Here is a 10,780-nt window from a genome sequence, read left to right on the forward strand (position 1 = left end):
CCCCCCAGTGCCGCCCCCCACCAGGCACTCAGGCAGAAGAGGCATCCTGTCTCAGCCACAGGTGCAGTTCCCAGGACCATCGTGGCCTGAAAGGGATGGTTCAGTCTCAAGGAGCCGTGTGTACTCCAGGCCGCGGGAGGCTGCTGAGGCAGCAGCCACCAAGCCCCCTTTCCCCACAGTGGGGCGTCCTCACCTCCTGGGCTGGAGGCATGGCTGAGGAAGAGCTCTGGCTTTGTTGAGAACAAGGCCCTGGTATGCACTTAGGGTCAGAGGGCACCCACAGCCTAGTGTAGGGCTGCGGGAGAGGTTGTGAGAGGTGGGAGCGGGGAAGACCCGGAGGAGAGCGGACGCCACGGAGCCCCACCCTGTGGGAAGGCGGAGGATGTCTCATAAACGGAGCCTGTGGTGGGAAGCCCCCGTTTCTTCACGGAAGTGTCAGCGCAGGCTCCCTGCTCACGTGCCTGTCTGCGGGGTCCCCTTGGGGAGGTGCCGCTTCAGGGGCTTCAGATCAGGGGGAGAGCCAGCTACACCCCAGTGAGGAGTTGATTAAAAACTGCTTTTTATAAAACAGATACACGGTTCAGGGGAACAAGAAACTGACCAAGGCTGTGAATCTGGGCCTGGAGGGGCGAGGCCAGCAGAGGGGCCTAGGACACATTTATTACCTCCCAGAGCCACCTAACTGTGACAGCCCCGGGAGACCAGCAGAATACAGTACCCTGGACAGCAGCAAGGATCCCCAGCAGATACTTCCCCAAGTCTCATTGTGCCCAGTCTCTCCTGGCATCTCTCCAGCGGGAGGTGGGGCTCGGAAAGGAGAAGCATCAGGCCTGAGGTCACACAGCATGTCGGTGGCTCCATGGGACCTGGCTCCAAACTCCTAATTCTGCAACTCTTGAGCATTCCTGAGGCTGGTCCCACTGCCAGCTGCTGAGATGGGCACCCAGATGCTGGCGATGGCACTGGCGCAGAGATCTATATTACAACAGGAGGCCGTGGGGCAGGTCAGACTCTCCTGGAAGCCAGGGCAGATGTAAGCACATAATTCACGACTATCGCTTCCTCCTGCCTGGGGGAAAACACAGGGCAGAGGGCTATTTACTGAGACCTGGGAAATCCACTCCTTGTCCCTCTGAGCAAGCCCAGGTCTCCCAACAGCCTGTCCTGGCCCTTCCACATTATTCTCCCACCTTATAGGAATGCACACAAGAGCTAAGTGGGGTCAGGGCTCAGAGTGTGAGCAGGGTCAGGGCTCAGTGTAACTAGGATCAGAGTTTGCCTCCTCTCCCCCACTTTCTGTCTTCCTTTCTGGGCAGCCTTTACCCTCCGTTCAATAATTATAACAAATGTCCAATTTGAGTGTTTCCTGTGCCACACAGAGTGTTGCGTGTCCCACATGGACCCTCGCATTCCCTCCTCCTAGGGACCTCAGGATGGATTCGACAGGCCGGTTCCCATTTTGGAAGAAGCAGACTGAGGACCAGGCGGTTACAGCAGTTCCCTGATGCATCACTGGAAAGGGGGTGCTTCTCAGACTCCTCTGATCTCTCCAGCCACTCCCTGCCCTCCTGCTAGAGGACAGAGTGCCAGGCCTGTGTGCTCCACAGGGGCGCCTCGGCCACCTACCCACCAGGAGGGAGGCACTCTCTGTTCCAGGTGGTCTGGGAGTAGCAGGTGTTCTTTTTGCAAGACGTGGGCTGAAAGCAACTCCCTGTGGCAGAGATGCGCTCCTAACACCCCAGCACCTGGGTTAGGGAGACCCAGCTGGTCAGAGGCCAAGGCTGTTCCTGCCTGACCTGCCACACCACAGCCACCCTGGAGTGGGCCTGGTGTGGGGCTGACAGCACCTCCCCGGCTAGCTCTTTGGGAAGCACCAGCTTGCCAGGCACCCCTCCCTCTGCCGGCACAGGGAGCCCACACACAGACTCAGCAAGGAAGCTGCTCAGATGCAGGGCCTGTGGCTGCTTTCTGTTGAGGGCCCCAGAAGCCCTGAAGGCGGGAACTCTGAGCATCCAGAGGTCCAGGTAACAGAGGATCCTGGCCCCTTGGCCCCCTCGCAGCATCTCTGGGGAAGTCCACCAGCCCACTGGAGAGCAACTCTGCAGAAGCAACAGCAGGCTCAGCGGCATCGCTGAGTGAGTTCGGGAGACACAGAGGGGTACACGTAGGTTGGGGCTGGAAGCAGAACTGGGGAACCCAGGCGTCGGTCCTGTTCCCAGCTCTGGCTGCCTTTTCCATGGGACCTCCGACAAGTCCTGACGACTCTGTGCCCTGGCTTCCCCCACTGGACAGCAGAGGGCCCCTCCAAGCTGGGTCAGCTCGCAGCTCTCTGAACAGCAGCCAGGGTCCTCAGGGACCGTGAGGACCCAGAGCAAGGATGCCCATTGGTTCATCTGGCCAGGCCAGCAGGAGCAGAGGCTGCAGTCAGAGCAGGATGTGGTCCTTATTGCCCGGGCAGGGCAGGCAGGTGGGTGGTGTCCCCGTCCAGAGCGCAGGGGTCTGACCTAGACCAGTCAGCTCGTCTTTGTAGGACGCTCTCCAGCTGTGATTCGGGTGGGGCAGTTGTGGCCCTCATTTACTCCTGGCTCTTCTTCCAAACGTGTGTCACCACCCGAGTTGCGATCAGAGCACTAACTTCCCCAGGGATTTCCACCCTGCTCTCCAAGTGCCCGTGGTTGCCCAAGCCCCTGGCCCTAGCACTCCAGGACCTCCCCTCTCCGGCCCCTGCACACACCCCCTCTTTCACCCCTCCCTCCACCCAGCAGCCATCCACAACAAGGTGCAGAGAAGTGGGACCCAGGCTCGTCATCTGTCAACTGTGATCGCGACTTCTCGGGAGAACAGATGGGTCTCTCCAGCTCCGGCTCTCTCTAGACATCTGTATCATTTCACAGCATCGCTGGAGGTTTGCTGGGTGACATTTCAGTGCGGCTGGGGAATGTGTTCAGGTTTTACTTTATGATCTTCTCTAAGGCTTGTTTTTAAGTGAAGTCTTATCTCTTCAGCCCCACAGTCAGCCACGTGGACATGGGGCCAGGTGGGCAGCCATGGGACACCAGGTGGCCCAGGTGCAGCCTGCTTGGCTGACCCTCCTCTCCACTGCCACCTCTCTGGCTGTCCTGCCCTCCCTGTAAGTTCAGTGACACCAGAGCTGCTGCCCTGCTGGCTGTCCCTAGAGGCGTGACACTTAAGAACCAGACCTCAACAGGAGGAGAAGGAGCAGCCCAAATTCAGAGTCCGCGGCCATTCCGCCTGGGGTCCAGTGAGAGGAGAGAGCACGAGGTGCTGTCAGAGCGATGGGTCTCAGGGCGCCCCGGCCCCGGCCCGGCCCTGCGAAGAGCCCAAGGGTCCAGGCCGGGCCCCAGAGGCTGCGGCACCAGCCCCTTCCCTGGGCGCCCAGGGACTCACCAAGGTTGACGAACACCTCGTTGGAGACGCAGACCTGGTCTGTGGAGTTGCACACGGCGGGCTCGCACGACGCCGGGCTGGAGACTTTGAAGCACTGGTAGCAGCTCAGGTTCAGACCTGTGGGGCAGCCACAGGCCTGGGTGGAGCTGGCTGCGCACCTGACCCGGGCGCGAGGTGCGCCTCTGAAGGCGCGTGTAAGAAATGCGGCGCAAAGAGCCCCAGCGCCCCGCCGGAGCGCCCTGCAGCCCACTAGAGGCGCGGTCTCGCCCAGCTCGCCCCTTACCTGGCTTTGCTGAGCCTCCACCAAACTCCACAGACACCAGCAAAGCCCAGAGGCCTAGAACCAGCCCCTCCATGATGCCAGACGGCTCAGCCTGAGGGGGTGGGGTGGAGCAGAGAAGGAGGCTTCACCCCAGCACATCCCGGACTCCCTGAGCCACAGCTCCCCTCCCCTCGGTGGTCCCGCCTCCCTGGACCCTCCTCATTCCATGCCCTTCAGATCCTGGTTCTCTCGGGACCCTCCTCCCAGCCCCTCCCCTCCGCCAGGCTGCAGGGAGCTGGGCCCTTTGAGAAGAGTCAGCCCGGGACGGGAGGGTGTAGGGGACTCCCAGCCCCTCCTCAGCAGCTCCTGCTCTGGGCAGGGTCCCCTGGGCTCCCTGAGGACGGCAACCTCAGCCTCTAGCCACCTCCTACTGGAGCAGAAGCCGGGCAGGGACTGCATCTCCCCTGCCTGTCCACCCCCTGGGCAGCCTCAGCCCAGGTCAGCTCTGATGGCCCTTCTCGCCCTGTGACAGACCGTGTGCAGCAGGGCTCCCCCCTACCGTTGGCGCCCTGGGGACTTGGGATCAGGTTGCGTCCCTGCCTCAGGGGCACTCGGATGGCTGAAACAGAGACGTTCCTTCCCTGAGGGGTAGCAGGAAGTGGTCTGATGCTGGAGGTGGAGGAGAGGGCCGGAGGGCTTCAAGGGGGAGGAGGGATCATTGGAGCTGGAGAGCAGGTGATGTGTGGACAATGAGGTGAAGCAAAGGCAGCCCAGTGGGTGAACGTCCTGAGCCAGGCGGCAGCAGGAACCCAGGAAAGTACCGCTCAAGGGCCAAGTGGGGGGAGGAGGGGGGGGGGAGACGAAGGGGGAAGAGGAGGAAGGAGGAGGAGGAGGAACAGGGGATCAGGTCACTGCACCGACTGTTGAATCTTTGCATTCTTTCTCCAGGGCTTGGAGTGACTTTGAAACCAGCAAGCAGTTAGCCATTGATGATTAAGTAGCTAGGAACTAAAGGTTTTTTTCCTTTTTGCAATTACTGAGTTTTTGCAATTACAGCTTTTAGCTGTTTGACCCGCCCATTGTTAACTGGCCGCTTAGGCAATACGCTGACTCCCACTAGGCTCCTGTGGATGACAGCTCCCTGGAGCCTGGGTCACCGTGGTAATGGGCGTGTGAGCTGTTCTTCAGCAATTAGAACCCCTTTGTCCACTTCAGGCCGGTTGAGACCACCAACCCCATCAACTGGGCCCGCGCAGATGTCCAACAGGCGACATTTTGACATCAAGAGACTAAAAACTCCACCTCAGGTCCCGCTAATGCCACTATTTTGTGGGCATGGGTCCTGTGAAGAGGCGTGGAGTCTGACTGTGCTTGCACAGATCGACAATTCCCTCCCCTCTCCTCACCTCCAATCACCTCTCTCCACATTTCAGACCACCTTGCCCGCCATCCCATAAATGTCCCTGAGTCCCCATTTTCGAGGAAGCGAATCTGAGGCTCACGCTCTCGCTTCCTCACATGGTTGCCTTGTGAGTAAACTCTCTCTCTGCTGCAATCTCCTCGTCTGGGTGTTTGGCTTTGCAGCTGGGTGGCAGGCAAAAACGAACCTGGCGCGGTAACAACTTTCCCGCTCCCCTGTGTGATGGGGTGTGGGAGGCCAAGGAGGAGGGAGGAGAGCCTGAGCGTCGGTGGGCACCTCTACCCAGGCGGCCTCTTGGCCCTGAGGGACTGCGGGCATGCTTGTCCCACCGGCCACGGCTCTGTCCACCGCGGGGCACCGGGCTGTGCTGCCTCCAGGACCTGGGAAGGTCTGGGCCCCTGCAGAGCAGCTGGAGCCTGAGAGCCTGGGCTGCACAGGGCCTCACCCTTGTCTGCATGCTGCTCTTCTCCTCAGCTCCACCTGGGGTCGCATGCAGCTCCTCTCGTCCACTCCACCCAGAACCACACGTGGCTCCTTTCCTTCTGCCCGGGGCTGCCGCCCACTGCAAGGTTGCATTGGGTTTTGGAGACTGACGTCCTCAGCTACTGCCAGGCTGCCTCCAACAGGGCGTCTTTCTCCCGTGGCTGAGTCCCTTGGGACCGTTGACTGTCCCTGTGATGGGCCCACGGGGTCTACCAGGGGGTTTAGATGTGCTTGGGCCCCATGGAGTTTCATTTCCCGAATCTCCCCCGCCTTGTAGGGCCGCAGGCAGAGTGTGGGGGCCCTTCCCCTCACAGCGCAGACCCGGACCCCTCCCCACCCAGCTCCTCCGCTCAGCCCCCTCCTTTCTTCTTGTTTTCAGAGCCCACTGGCTGACACGTTCTCACTGGGCCCTGGTGCCCAGGAACCTGTCCTCAGGGGAACCAGCCTTAAAGAGGAGAATCCAGCAACACTTGTTCCAGCCCAGTGAGGCTCACTCGGGGGAGGCTGGGGCTGTCACAGTGGGTGCAGGTCCCGCTGCAGCGGGCGAGAGCTGGGGCTGGACCCTGAATACAGCAGGGGCAGCGGGGCTGACAGCCAAGGAGCAGTGGGGGCGGGGCGTGGAAAGTACTGAGAGGAAACCTGGGGGCGGTTCCGGGTAAACCAATTTGACAGGATTCTTGCTGAAGGCAGCAGGATGGTCAGACCTCACCTGGGGGGTGGGGGACGAGGAACCGGATCAGATATCCAGGGCTGGGGTTCTCTCTAAAACTGGATTTACAAGGAAGGGCACAGCTGGGCCCCGGAGGAGGTTCCGGAGATGACTAGAGGTTGGTCAGGCACAGATCTTTGTCACCAGACAGCACGCAGCTGACGACGCAGCATGGAGTCCGCGCCCTGAGGGCTGGGGCAGTGGTCCAGGGTGGGGCCTCGCCCCTCTGGGGGTGCCGTCACCCCCTTATGACCTCACCTGGGACCAGTCAGTTCTAAGGGCCCGATCTGCGCCCAGGTGTGGGCAGGAAACGCTGCCCTGTCCCCTGACCCTCCCCATCCCCTGTCCTCCACAGCTGTCCCCAAAGGTGCCCTCAGCTGGGCGTCAGGCGTTCGCATAGCCTTCCGCACTGTATCCCGTCAGTCCAGTCTTCCCCCGGTTCCTTCTTTCTCTGGTCCTTCCTGACTTTGTTTGCTCAGTCACAGCCTTGGAGCACCTGCGATGAGCAGGCAGGGGCCGCCGGATCTGGGCAGGCAGGTGCTGCCACCCGGCCCTGCCCTCAGGGCCCCAGCCAGAGGCGGGTGAGTGGGAAGACAGAAGGGGTGGCTAGTGGTTGGGAAAGGCCGTCCCTGACCCCGCCGTGACTGCTGCCCGCCACCTCCACCAGTGGCCACCGGTCCACCTGGTGATCCAACCAGCAGGACTGTCCCTGCTCCCTGTCTTGCCCAGGGTACGTTCTAGGGATCCGCCTAGCCAGGCACAGCCTCCATGGGGTTGGTGGGCCCGGGGTGTATGGGACTGAAGAGGTTCATTCACTGCATCCTGTGTTTCCTCAGCTGTCCATTCATGCTGCCATCATGTTGAACATGAAGCTGGGGCTGTGAAACCCACAAAGCCGACAATCGGAAGGATGGTGGTGCTGGATGCAGGTGTGAGAAAGGGGCCTGGGCAGGGGTGGGGGTGGGTGGCAGGCACGGCTGTCCCGGGAGGAGCGGGGCTGGTTCATCTGGAGCAGGGCTGATCGCACGCTGTCCTGGCCACACAGGGGGGACGCGCTCAGGTCACACCGCTGTCAGCACCCCCACACAGGAAGTGGCCATCCTCCCAGGTGACCACTCTTTCTCTGGCACTGGGCCAGGGACGTCAGCGGGCACACTGGGCAGCGATCGCTCGACTTCCAGCTGCCCTCCCGGCCTCGTTTCTGATCTCGCTTGTGAAGGAGCTGCTGGGAAGCTGGTTCCTGGAGGCGATGGGAGTGGCTGGGGACATGAGGATGCAGAAGGCTCAGAAGCAGGCGGGGAGGGCAGGGCGCTACGGGGAAGGGAGGAGGTCCACCTGGGCCTCCTTAGACCCGGCACACGGGTGCCTGAGCTTCCACGGTCCCTGGCACCAGGACGGGGCCCCACCAACCCGCCTCTGCCCCAGCCCGGCGATGGGTGGGTCCCTCGGGTCCCGGCAACTGCCACTGTCATGGTCCCCAAGCTGAGTGTGCTCATGGTGTTGGTGTGTGGCCTTCGCCCCGAGCCCGGACAGGAACTGTGGGAGTTCGGGCCTTCTCGGGCATGGGAGGAGGGCAAGCCCACCTGGCTCATGGCTGTGACCCGCCACTGGCCAGCCTCAGGTGGCACAGACAATGAGTCCCTTGTGGGACGGGGCATTTGGTAAAACTCATCTCTGCTCCCGGTGAGCATTCTCTTACCCACACGGCTGCGCCCCAAAGAGGCCGCTCTGCAGCCCCCACTTGTCAGCTGAACACTGAGAGGAAAGAGCCCTCACTCCGAGCAGGCAGGGCCCGGCCTGTGGTTCTTGCTCCCCGAGAGACCAGCCCATGGGTGTCAGCCCCGTCCCTGCCTGGGCCTGCACATGACTGCCCCCTTCGTCCCGAGACAGGAACAGCAGGGAAAGACAGCGGCCTGCCAGACCCCGCTGAGGCCAGACACCGCTGGGGAAAGGTCCCTGCAGGTGGATCCCCTGGGCTTCTGGCTCTGCCAGGGCGTCCACTGGGTCCTGGTGGCATTGACACTCGCTCCAGGTGTGGCCCTGTGCATCCTGCTGACCCGGCCACACCGTCCAGGCCCCGCACAACCATCTTCGGTTCCTGTTTGGGTCCCGAGCTCATTGCGTCGGACGACAGCACTGGGTTCGCAGCCCAAGCTGTGCAGCAGTGGGCCCATCCTGGACGTGCAGGGGACTCTCCAGGCCCCATTTCACCCTCAGGCCACAGGGTGCTGGAGCGAGCCAGCGGACAATTAAAGGACAGGCCCAGGCAGCCGACGAGGGGGACAAGAGGACCCCCACCGGACCGCACATCTCGGGCAGCCGTCTGAGTCTCATGTGACTGCGCGGCGACGGGCTCTTCTCACTGACCGCACCATCCACCCTGCCATTGGCCGGCACCCTTCCTTCCAGGCACTGACGCCGCGGCCTCCGTGGGAGACCCTGCAAGGGCCTTCTGGCCCCTCTGCCCGTTTCTTAAGACTCAAACAGATGGGAAACTAAGACGGCTATTAAGCGGCTATGTGAACCCATTTGAGAATAGTTTAGAAATTCAGGATTTGGTGCTGATCAATTCTGGAACAGGACGGATTCACATAGAAATGTGTTTCTGTTAAATGTTCCGTCCTTGGGTGATGGAAGTTCGAGATGAAGAGAGCAAGCAGTTCTCTTAGTAACGTGGAGTTTGACGACCGAAGGGGACACACTGATGACAGCACTCGGCCTGGCGCTGGGGGAGGCCGGGAGGGGACACTCACGGGCTGTATCCAGACTTGCTCCTGGAAGCTCCTCCTCCTCCTAAACAAACAGACCAAACCCACGCAGGACGAAACACTCCGGTGCTGCCTTTCCGAGCGGCAGCACTGAGTGGCTGGTGAGCCTGGGTCAAGCGGGGCCGACAGGGGGGCCTGGTGGGAGGCCCCAGGGCAGGGGCCCATGACGAAGGCCTCACTGGGAGCCCTGTGACCCTGCCGGTCCATTTCATGTCCTGACATCCCAGCTTCCGTGTGTCCGGGGGTACCCCACGTGCCCTGTGGGACTGTGTTTCTCCTGTGAGACTGCATTTCTCCCATGAGACTGTGTTTCTCCCGTCAGAACTCTGCCCAGCCCTGGTGCCATGGGCTCAGCCTCAAGTCACTGGCCAGAGCTGGCCACCTGAGCTGCTGCATGGCACAGGTGAGGACGATGCAGGCGGAGTTCTCTGAGGTAGACCCGGTGGGCTCGGCGTCATCTCTCCCTGCCGTGGTCCTGATGAGATGCACAATTGAGGTCCACGCTCCAGGCTGGCCCCATCGGCATGCTGGGAGTGACCTTGATCCTGGACTTGGTCCACTGATGCCTCTGACTGCTTGCCTGGTCACTGTCCCAGCCCCTCAAAGTCCCAGCCATTCGGCTCTGTGATGGGCAGCCTGTGTCTCACTCAGGTCCCGAGAAACCGAGGAGTGGAGTCAGGTCATCCGGCTGCAGGCAGGACCCCTGTGTGTGCTTTCAGCTACAAAGGCTCTCCCAGCAGGCGGGCCTCGGGGCCAAGTGCCCCCACAGCTGACGTGGGGCTTGGTGGAGCACTGCAGCCTCTCAGGGGCATCAAGGACGCAGGCCCCCAGCCACTACGCCCCGACACACACCTGCAGGCCCAGCGCAGGTGCCACTGGCCTCCCTTCAGCCTGTCCCCGACCTCTGGGTCCTAAAACTGCAGGAGCCCTTGCTCAGGGTTCCCTCATGGGGAGATGACCCCCCACCCCCAAGTCAATCAGACATGCTGTTCCACACTGTTCCACGCAGGGAAACGGAACAGGGGGAGGTGGCGCTTCCCTCCACTTCTAGCCTGTGGCTCACACTGTCACAGGAAGCGCTGAAGACCCACCCTTCCCTCCATTTCTGCTCTGGCTCTTGGGCTCCTCCGACCCCCTGACAGCTCAGCTCTCTCTGCAGCTCAGCTGAGCTCCTGGCAGCCCCCACGGGCCCCGCGCTACTGGGGGTTATGACGGTCTTTCAGGTCTCGGGACATGAATGACAGCTCACACCCTCATCCCACAGTTCCTGAAGCGTCTGGTGTCCCCTTGCCTCCGTGGACAGTCCCCTGGGCTAAAGCCTGCGCACCTCTGGGGGAAGGGCTGGGGTCCCTACCCGTGTGCTCCTGTTGTGGTGAGTTCCTTTCTTCCGGGGACCCAGCACCCCCAGCCCATGAGTCCCAGGTCTGAAAACTGGCTGAGGTCCTGAACCCGGGTGAGGGGCTGCGACTTTTTCTTGGGGTGACTGCACTCAGCCTCCCATTTACCGTCTAGACCTCCTCTGCTGGGGCAAACCGCGGCACGAATGGGGAGCTGGGAATGGGGAACCGGGAACAGTGGACAGTGCTCTGGTGGCTGACCATCCGCTTTGCCCTCAGGGTCGCCATGTTCTACCGTCCCTCTCGGTGGCTCTCTGTGGAGTAGGTCCCTGGACCGCCACCCTGACGCCGGTGGATGGGATAGTTACCGCCCCGGACTCTGGCTGCCGAGCG

General features: G+C 61.7%; 2 long non-coding RNA genes across 2 annotated transcripts; one reads left to right on the plus strand and one right to left on the minus strand.

The window, feature by feature from the left end:
• Nucleotides 1-2,813: 2,813 nt before the first annotated feature.
• LOC111774895 (uncharacterized) lies at nt 2,814-4,473 on the minus strand. The gene is made up of 3 exons (XR_011421749.1): nt 4,230-4,473; nt 3,692-3,782; nt 2,814-3,525 (listed from the first exon to the last, which is right to left on the minus strand). It is a non-coding gene; the product is annotated as an uncharacterized lncRNA (long non-coding RNA).
• A 2,645-nt stretch (nt 4,474-7,118) lies between these two features.
• On the plus strand, nt 7,119-8,833 carry LOC138915653 (uncharacterized). The gene is made up of 2 exons (XR_011421750.1): nt 7,119-7,211; nt 8,173-8,833. It is a non-coding gene; the product is annotated as an uncharacterized lncRNA (long non-coding RNA).
• The last annotated feature ends 1,947 nt before the right edge of the window (nt 8,834-10,780 follow it).

Source organism: Equus caballus, chromosome 9 (assembly GCF_041296265.1).
Source record: "Equus caballus isolate H_3958 breed thoroughbred chromosome 9, TB-T2T, whole genome shotgun sequence".
NCBI lineage: Eukaryota > Metazoa > Chordata > Mammalia > Perissodactyla > Equidae > Equus > Equus caballus.